This window comes from Eleutherodactylus coqui, chromosome 3 (genome assembly GCF_035609145.1).
Source record: "Eleutherodactylus coqui strain aEleCoq1 chromosome 3, aEleCoq1.hap1, whole genome shotgun sequence".
Classification (NCBI taxonomy): Eukaryota; Metazoa; Chordata; class Amphibia; order Anura; family Eleutherodactylidae; genus Eleutherodactylus; species Eleutherodactylus coqui.
Genome location: NC_089839.1, coordinates 104,934,711 through 104,945,106, shown reverse-complemented (window position 1 = coordinate 104,945,106; position 10,396 = coordinate 104,934,711). Strand labels below are relative to the sequence as shown.

Genomic DNA, 10,396 nt, shown 5'->3' with positions numbered 1-10,396 from the left:
CGGGTGTATTATTATTGTGCATGCGCACTTCTCCTATATGCAGCTCGTGATGTCGTTAGCCCATTGACTTGTATTGGATCGCTCACATCTGCGGGTTTTCACACGTGTATTACTGGTGCAGAGAATAAATCCACAGCATGTTCTATCTGGACGTGTATTACGTGTGCGTGGGGATTGGCGGGCGCAGCGAGTATGAATGTCACTGTGTGAGCCCGGCCATATACTCAGCATACATAAAGGGGTCGTATGACATTAAAACACGGACAGCGCAACGGCTTTCTTAGGCTGGGTTCGCACAGGGCGGATTTCTCAGAAATGTTGTCCACACGGGACAGTGAATCCGTCGCGGCAAAGCCGGCAAAAGCCGGTGCTGCGGCGCGGATTCGCCGGCCAGGCCGCTTCAAAACCTGCGGCACAGTGCCACGGGTTTTGAAGCAGCGCTTTTCCCGGAGGAAATCTCACGTTTTTTCGCTGCAGCCAAACCGCGAGTTTTTCGCCGGGAATCCGGCATGTGAGAACCCAGCCTTACATTACAGGACCCTGAGGGGCGGAATACGGCAGGATTACTTCATGTCCCTAAACTGTTGATCTAATTCCATGCTAGTCATCATACCCGCTCAGCTCCATGCCAGCCCTCACACCCCCCTCACCTCCATGCCAGCCCTCATATAGCCCTCACGTCCATGCCAGCCCTCATAGCCCCCTCACCTCCATGCCAGCCTTCATACCCCCTCTCATCTCCATGCCAGTCCTCACACACCTGAACTCCATGCCAGCCCTCATACTCCTCTCACCTCCATGCGAGCCCTCATACCCCCCTCACCTCCATGCCAGCCCTCATACACCCTCACCCCCATGCCAGCCCTCATACCCCCCTCACTTCCATGCCAGCCCTCCTACCCCCTCACCTCCATGCCATCCCTCACACCCCCCTCACCTCCATGCCAGCCCTCATATCCCCCTCACCTCCACGGCAGCCCTCATACCCCCCTCACCTCCATGCCAGCCCTCATATCCCCCTGACGTCCATGCCAGCCCTCATAGCCCCCTCACCTCCATGCCAACCTTCATACCCCTCTCATCTCCATGCCAGTCCTCACACACACCTGAACTCCACGCCAGCCCTCCTACCCCCTCACCTCCATGCCAGCCCTCATACTCCTCTCACCTCCATGCGAGCCCTCATACCCCCCTCACCTCCATGCCAGCCCTCATACACCCTCACCTCCATGCCATCCCTCACACCCCCCTCACCTCCATGCCATCCCTCACACCCCCCTCACCTCCATGCCAGCCCTCATACCCCTCTCACCTCCATTCCAGCCCTCATACTCCCCTCATCTCAATGCCAGCCCTCATATTCCCCTCCCCTCTCTGACAGCCCTCACACCCCCTCGTGCAGGGCTTCCCTCCGCAGCCTCCTCTCCTCAGGCAGCCTTGTGTTGTGGCTGACAGTCCTGCTCCTTGGTAACCAAGTACAACAACTAGTCCGGGCTGCATGCTGACTAGACCAACTTGTTACCCCCGTGCCGTACAGCTGACATGTCCTCCCGACCCCCATGCACACATACAGTATATACACACAGCAGTCTGTCTGTCTGTCGGGATATACAAGATATCACTGGCGTACATATAGGGGGTGCTGGGGGTGCGGTTGCGACCCGGCCCCTGAGCCCCAGGGGGCCCACGGGGCTTACTTTGCAGTCAGTCAGGCGACACTGACTGACTGCACTTACTTTCACTATGGTCTCTGCGCAGGCAGGAAGCCTCTCCGGGCACATCGGCGCTCCTCCCAGGACCTCCGCTCAGACCCCTCCCCCATCTGGTTCTCCAGTACAGAGATCATCAGAGGGGAGGAGTCTGAGCGGAGTTCCTGGGAGGAAACGCCGATGTGCAAGAGAGGCTGCCTGCGCAGAGACCATAGTGAAAGTAAGTGCAGTCAGTGAGAGGGAACGTCCTCGGTATGATTAAGAGGGGGGAGGGGGGTGAGGGGTGTTCTGTGTGTGATGGTGAGTGGGGGAAACGAGGGGTGTTCTGTGTGATGGGGAGTGGGGGTGAGTGAGGGGTGTTCTGTGTGATGGGGAGTGGGGGTGAGTGAGGGGTGTTCTGTGTGATGGGGAGTGGGGGTGAGTGAGGGGGGTTCTGTGTGATGGGGAGTGGGGGTGAGTGAGGGGGGTTCTGTGTGTGATGGGGAGTGGGGGTGAGTGAGGGGGGTTCTGTGTGATGGGGAGTGGGGGTGAGTGAGGGGGGTTCTGTGTGATGGGGAGTGGGGGTGAGTGAGGGGGGTTCTGTGTGATGGGGAGTGGGGGTGAGTGAGGGGGGTTCTGTGTGATGGGGAGTGGGGGTGAGTGAGGGGGGTTCTGTGTGTGATGGTGAGTGGGGGAAACGAGGGGGGTTCTGTGTGATGGGGAGTGGGGGTGAGTGAGGGGGGTTCTGTGTGATGGGGAGTGGGGGTGAGGGTTGTTCTGTGTGATGGGGAGTGGGGGTAAGTGAGAGGGGTTCTGTGTGATGGGGAGTGGGGGTAAGTGAGGGGGGTTCTGTGTGATGGGGAGTGGGGGTAAGTGAGAGGGGTTCTGTGTGATGGGGAGTGGGGGTAAGTGAGAGGGGTTCTGTGTGATGGGGAGTGGGGGTAAGAGGGGGGTTCTGTGTGATGGGGAGTGGGGGTGAGTGAGGGTTGTTCTGTGTGATGGGGAGTGGGGGTAAGTGAGGGGGGTTCTGTGTGATGGGGAGTGGGGGTAAGTGAGGGGGGTTCTGTGTGATGGGGAGTGGGGGTAAGTGAGGGGGGTTCTGTGTGATGGGGAGTGGGGGTAAGTGAGGGGGGTTCTGTGTGATGGGGAGTGGGGGTGAGTGAGGGGGGTTCTGTGTGATGGGGAGTGGGGGTGAGTGAGGGGGGTTCTGTGTGATGGGGAGTGGGGGTGAGTGAGGGGGGTTCTGTGTGATGGGGAGTGGGGGTGAGTGAGGGGGGTTCTGTGTGATGGGGAGTGGGGGTAAGTGAGGGGGGTTCTGTGTGATGGGGAGTGGGGGTGAGTGAGGGGGGTTCTGTGTGATGGGGAGTGGGGGTGAGTGAGGGGGGTTCTGTGTGATGGGGAGTGGGGGTGAGTGAGGGGGGTTCTGTGTGATGGGGAGTGGGGGTGAGTGAGGGGGGTTCTGTGTGATGGGGAGTGGGGGTGAGTGAGGGGGGTTCTGTGTGATGGGGAGTGGGGGTGAGTGAGGGGGGTTCTGTGTGATGGGGAGTGGGGGTGAGTGAGGGGGGTTCTGTGTGATGGGGAGTGGGGGTAAGTGAGGGGGGTTCTGTGTGATGGGGAGTGGGGGTAAGTGAGGGGGGTTCTGTGTGATGGGGAGTGGGGGTAAGTGAGGGGGGTTCTGTGTGATGGGGAGTGGGGGTGAGTGAGGGGGGTTCTGTGTGTGATGGTGAGTGGGGGAAACGAGGGGGGTTCTGTGTGATAGGGGGGAGTGGGGGGGCGAGGGGTGTTCTGTGTGATGGGGAGTGGGGGGGCGAGGGGTGTTCTGTGTGATGGGGAGTGGGGGGGCGAGGGGTGTTCTGTGTGATGGGGAGTGGGGGTGAGTGAGGGGGGTTCTGTGTGATGGGGAGTGGGGGTGAGTGAGGGGGGTTCTGTGTGATGGGGAGTGGGGGTGAGTGAGGGGGGTTCTGTGTGATGGGGAGTGGGGGTGAGTGAGGGGGGTTCTGTGTGATGGGGAGTGGGGGTGAGTGAGGGGGGTTCTGTGTGATGGGGAGTGGGGGTGAGTGAGGGGGGTTCTGTGTGATGGGGAGTGGGGGTGAGTGAGGGGGGTTCTGTGTGATGGGGAGTGGGGGTGAGTGAGGGGGGTTCTGTGTGATGGGGAGTGGGGGTGAGTGAGGGGGGTTCTGTGTGATGGGGAGTGGGGGTGAGTGAGGGGGGTTCTGTGTGATGGGGAGTGGGGGTGAGTGAGGGGGGTTCTGTGTGATGGGGAGTGGGGGTGAGTGAGGGGGGTTCTGCGAGCCGGCACCTGACTTCACTATTAGAGGTATGCTAGAACCGAGCCGCTGTATTGGTGACTGAGGGCTCAATGCCACAGCTGTAAGCCTACAACACTGTGGGAGACCACCGGCATCTCACACATTTCCCAACCATGCACGCTGCCGGCAGGGACCACATATGGCCTTGTACAGGGGGATTCTTTTTTTAATTCCCCACTCTGTTTAGAGTGACAATGCGTATGAAAACAATGTAATGTGTATGGGCAGTGTATCATACAAGTGTACAGGGCTCACGTTACGTGGTACGCAGAGAAAGAGAGCATGCTGGGATTACCACGTGTGCATAATACGTGGTGAAAACCTGGTCGTGGACATGAGCCCTAACGTGATAAAAGTTAGCTCATGCTGTCTCCAATGTATGTGTGCCTGTATTATGTATGTGTATATAGAATTATTTTTTTCTTTCCTGAGGAAGCAAAGCGTGCCTTGAGGCTTGTGTTCTGGATGTTTTAAAAATCTAAAACCCCTGATTACTAATGATCCATTGATGGGTCATTAAAAAAAACAGTAATGTAGCTAAAAGTGATATACAAGGAGTAGCTGTGAAAAGGAGTGGTGGGTGGACGGGTCTGGAAGGGGGCCCCAAGCTAAACTTTTGCACCCGGGCCCATGAGCCTCTAGCTACGCCCCTGCACGATATATCACAGCTCATCCTCCCGTCTCCCCCGACTCACCGTGTTCCCCGCCAGTGATGACTGCCGCATCCTCCTGTCAGCAGCCCGGCTCCCATCACCGGAGTAATGTCCTCCGTCCGAGACTGTAGCACTGAGGCGGAGAGTGAGGCAGCCGAGGAGGAGGGCACTGCGGCAGCGGCCCCCATTCTGTAGGGAAGCAGCTGGTGGCCCTATTGGAGCAGATGAAGAAGCCATGGCTGGTGGCTGAGGGTTCTGCGATGGCTGTTACCTCACAGCCTGTCTCAGGGCTAGTCACACATCCGTATGTTTACAGCGTATTACATGGGATCTGTACGCCGTGCGATACGCGGTAACTCAACATCACTTACATTGCTGTACGCTTATCAGAAGGAACTGCGTAATACACAAGCACCATTAACCCCTTCCCGCTGCAGGGCGTAAGTTTACGTCCTGGGAGCGGGGTACTTCCCGCAACAGGGCGTAAACTTACGTCCTGGGGATAGCGCGGGATCACATAAGATCCAGCGCTATCCCGCAGCGGGAGCCGGCTGTCAGTCACAGCCGGCGTCTCGCTGCAACAGCGGGGGGGCATCAGAGATGCGCCCGCCACTGTTAACCCCTTCCCTGCCGCGATCTAAGTAGATCGCGGCAGGGAAAGAGTTCACAGAGGGAGCGCGGCTCCCTCTGTGTCTCCGGCCGGAACTCGCGATGTCATCGCGAGAGCCCGGCCTGTCACCATGGCAACAGGACGCCAGACACCGGCGTCCTGTATTGCCTATGCTTAGGATCGCTGTATAAGCGATAAGGCATGGGAGAGCAGTAGCTCTGCCATGCCTTATAACAGCGATCATAGGCACAGTGTTGTAAGTCCCTCAGAGGGACACAAACAGTGTAAAAAAAACAAAGATTAAAAAAATGAATTAAAAAAAAATGTAAAAAAAAGAGTAAAAAAACCATTTTTTATGCTTTTTCTCAGATTAGCATAAAAAAAGGTAAAAAATAAATAAAATCCCACATATTTGGTATTGTCGCGTCCGTAACGATGCGTACAATAAGTTGCACATGCTTTTGACTGTGCACCGAAAAAAACGCTAAAAAAAAAGCTAAAAAACTGAGGCAAAATGCTCATTTTTAGCATTTTGCCTCACTAAAAACGCAATAAAAGTGATCAAAAAAGCCGTATGTACGCCAAAATGGTACCAATAAAATCTACAGCTCGTCTCGCAAAAAATAAGCCCCCATAGAGCTCTGTACATGAAAAAATAAAAAAGTTACGTGACTTTGAATGCAGCAATTTAGAATAGAAAAAAGATTTCCAAAAAAAGGGTTTTTATTGCAGAAAAGTGGGAAAACCTTTAAAAAAATATTAGAATTTTGGTATCGTTGTAACCGTACCGGTCTGCAGAAAAAATGGAATGTCTCATTTATGCTGCATGATTAACGGTGTAAAAAAAAAATTAAAAAAATCTATGGCAGAATTGATGCGTTTTCTCTCTCTGCTATCATTAAAAAAAATAAATAAATTTTACAATATAGTCTATGTACCCGAAAGTGGCACCGATAAAAACTACAGTTCGCCACGCAAAAAACAAGCCCTTATACGGTCGCGTCGATGGAAAAATAAAAAAGTTATGGCTTTTGATAAACGGAGAAGAAAATCCGCCAAAACTTGTTGCGTCCTTAAGCCCAAAATAGGCCATGTCATGAAGGGGTTAATACGTGAGTTAGAGCCCATTATTCTCTATTGCCAAGCATATATACGCGTATGTATATACAATTACATGCATACGGGCGGGGGGTATACGCATCATCACTAAGGGGAGTATAAAAAGACACAGGTGTGCTGCGCATGGCGGGGTGCGTGAGTACACAGTCATGTGCAGTAGGATTTTGCCGCCATATGCACGGTCACAGCCGGCTCCACGCTGCGCTTTACACTTTTGGCCGTGTGAGCCCGGCCTTAGAGCTTCTTCACACGACCATATGCAGAAAAACACTCGCCGCAGCGCATTATAGTGAATTAAGTATATTTGCGCTCGTGTTTGCGTGTAGTTCTGTACTTTGTGCGAACGCAGGGCCAGGTCACACGACACACCCCTCCGTGGATTAAAAAACCATTTAGCTTTAAAAGCTCCAGATGTGTTGTATTCCCCGTGTTTTGCGCAGTGTTTCACGCTCCCTCTTGCGTATTTGCGCTCCTCCCATAGACTTCTCTGGGGGACTTTGCTGCACAAACCACAGGAAAATACAACAGTTCCTACTTTTGTCCAAGTACGCAAAATCCTCGTGCAAAACGCACTCATCGGAGTAAATACATTGACGTTCTATTACACCTTTGCTTTAGGTACGCAAAAGCATGCGCAAATATGGTCATTATGTTGGCCATCGCTCCCGGGCCTGGCGTCAGCTGAAGGTCTTCCTCTCTTCCCTCAGGCGGCTGCAGCCTACCGGCCATGCTGGGGCCAAATGTATGAGCCCCCCAGGCAGGGCATCCCTCTCCAGGTAGTCGGAATAATGACAGCCCAGTTCCCTAAGGGCTCATGTCCACGGGCAAAAGAAGAATTAAAATCCGCAGCGGATTTTAACTCTTCTCCTGCCCGCGGATCCGCGTCCCATAGGGATGCATTGACCACCCGCGGGTAGAAAAATACCCGCGGATCGTCAATAAAAGGGATTTTTAAAAAAATGAAGCATGAAAAAATCTGGACCATGCTCCATTTTCGTGCGGGTCTCCCGCGGGGACGGCTCCCGCGGGCTTCTATTGAAGCCTATGGAAGCCGTCCGGATCCGCGGGAGACCTAAAATAGGAATTTAAAAGAATTTACCCATCCGGAGCGGACCGGGAAGGTCTTCTATTCCTCACGGCCGGATCTTTCTTGCTTCGGCTCGGCGGATGTGCCCGGCGCATGCGCGCGGCACGCCGGCGACGTGCCGAGTTCATCCGCCGGCCGAAAAAGAAGATCCGGCCGTGAGGAAGAGAAGACTTTCCCGAACCGCTCCGGATGGGTAAATTCTTTTAAATTCCTATTTTCAGCGCTCATGTCCGCGGGGCAGGAGGGACCCGCTGCAGATTCTCCATGGAGAATCCGTAGCGGGCCTAATTTTCTCCGTGGACATGAGGCCTAAGGGCTCATGTCCACGGGCAAAAGAATTAAAATCCGCAGCAGATTTTAACTCTTCTCCTGCACGCGGATCCGCACCCCATAGGGATGCATTGACCACCCGCGGGGTAGATAAATACCCGCGGATGGTCAATAAAAGTGATTTAAAAAAAAAAATGGAGCATGAAAAAATCTGGACCATGCTCCATTTTCATGCGGGTCTCCCGCGGGGACGGCTCCCGCGGGCTTCTATTGAAGCCTATGGAAGCCGTCCGGATCCGCGGGAGACAAAAATCAGATTTTACTCACCCGCTCCGTTTCTTCTCTTCGCCGCCGCGTCATCTTCTCTCAGTCGCGGCCGGATCATTTTGCTTCGGGACGGCGCATGCGCGGGGCACGTCACCGACGTCATCCTGCGCATCCGCCGGGCCGAAGAAAGAAGATCCGGCCGCGACGCAGAGAAGATGACGCCGCGGCGAAGGAAGTATCCGGAGCGTGCGGGAGGTGAGTTAATTCTGATTTATTCTGATTTTCAGCGCTCATGTCCGCGGGGCAGGAGGGACCCGCTGCAGATTCTCCATGGAGAATTCGTAGCGGGCCTGATTTTCCCCGTGGACATGAGGCCTAAAGGTGCCTACAGGCGGAGCGATTATCGTTCAAACAAGCGAAAGTGAATAAAAATCGTTCAGTCTAAACGCGAGCCAACGACTGGACGACAAACGATATTCATTCGCGTTTCATTCATTTTCTGCAGGCATATACGCCACCATCGGCTCCTTCACTTATTGTTCCGTTTATACAGACTGAATGATTCAACAATGGATCTGCCTGTCTAAACAGAGAGCACAAGTGAACGAGGCCGCGGTGACGCCATTCGCCCGGTCGAACAATAATATAATCGGCTCGTCTAAAAGGACCTGAAGACAACTTTATATTGAACAACCCGATAGCTAGGTTCAGTCTCCGGGGGACGGAGGTTGCAATTAGTTACAAACCCGCAACTAAAGAATAAGGCCAGTTTCACACGGCTGATAAGATCGGGTGAGATTTCTGCGTTGCGAGACGCACAAACATGAATCCCATTCATTTTAATAGGTTCATACACATGAGAGATATTATCCCACATGGCAGCACGGTGCTATGTGAGAAACAGATCGCAGCATGTTCTATCTGGCTGCGATATCGCCCATTGCTTATTGAAAGCAATGGGAGAACGCGGTCATCCTCCATTACAGCAGCGGCAGGAGATTCCTTCATCCTCTCGGGGAATCCCTTAAGATGTGGTGGGGAAATCCCTTCAGCCCTGACTGGGGTGAAGCGATTCCCTGCGGGGATGAAGGAATCCCCTGCTGCTGCTGTCACAGAGAATCTCCCAGAGTTCTCCCACTGCTTTCAATGGGGCTGGCGCTGCTGCCACATGAAAATGCCTCACATCCACAGGTCTTTCACATGACCTTCTGTAACTAGTGCTGCTTAGAGTATATACAAGATTACTACTTGTACCCATTAGGCCGTGTTCACATGGTTGGACCTCCTGTAACTAGTGCTGCATAGAGTATATACAAGATTACTACTTGTACCCATTAGGCCGTGTTCACATGGTTGGACCTCCTGTAACTAGTGCTGCATAGAGTATATACAAGACTAGCTGATATACCCGGCTTTGCCCGAGTTAATTTGGTACTGGTGTTTATCTGGTGTTCACACGGAAAATCTTACGAAGTCGTGGTTACTTTAGAGATACTGAAGAAAAACATATGTTCACCATTTTGCATAGTTCTCTGCGTTACCCAGGAAACACCACGTGGAGGAAACCATGCGACGTTTCCTTTATATAAAATGTCATCAGGAAGTGAGAGAATTAGATTACGTACATAAAATTTGGACACTAATTCTTTTGCGCTTAGAATTGACTAATCGAGTTGGGACCCATTAACTTTTCATATTTATGACACAATCAATGCTTGTGTCAAATTTCATGTTTTTATGACATTGGGAAGTGAGAGATTTTCATTATCTACGTAACATTTGGACGCTAATTCTTTTGCACATAGAATTGAATAATGGTGTTGGGACCCATTAGCTTTTCCTGTTTATGACATAATCAATGCTCGTGCCAAATTTCCCATTTCTATGACACCGGAAAGTGAAAAAATTACATTCCGTACGAAAAATTTTGACGCCAATTCTTTTGCGCTAGAATTGAATAATCGAGTTGGGACCCATTAGCTTTTCCTATTTTGGAGATAATCGATGCTCGTGCCAAAATTCATGTTTCTACGATATCGGGAAGTTGGAGAACTTTTGGCGAGTCAGTCAATCAGTCAGTGAGTCAGTCAGTCAGTGAGTCAGTGAGGGCTTTCAGCTTTATATATACAAGATTACTACTTGTACCCATTAGGCCGTGTTCACATGGTTGGACCTCCTGTAACTAGTGCTGCATGGAGTATATACAGCATTACTACTTGTACCCATTAGGCCGTGTTCACATGGTTGGACCTCCTGTAACTAGTGCTGCATAGAGTATATACAAGATTACTACTTGTACCCATTAGGCCGTGTTCACATGGTTGGACCTCCTGTAACTAGTGCTGCATAGAGTATATACAAGATTACTACTTGTACCCATTAGGCTGTGTTCA

The 10,396-nt window shown here is 52.4% G+C and overlaps 1 long non-coding RNA gene across 1 annotated transcript in view; it reads left to right on the top strand.

Moving 5' to 3' along the window:
- The first annotated feature begins 1,875 nt into the window (after positions 1–1,875).
- Positions 1,876–10,396, top strand: part of LOC136619800 (uncharacterized) — a 29,577-nt gene continuing 21,056 nt past the window's right edge. Inside the window, exon 1 of the long non-coding RNA XR_010791041.1 lies at positions 1,876–1,929. This is a non-coding gene — a long non-coding RNA (uncharacterized lncRNA). The remainder of the gene's footprint in view (positions 1,930–10,396) is intronic.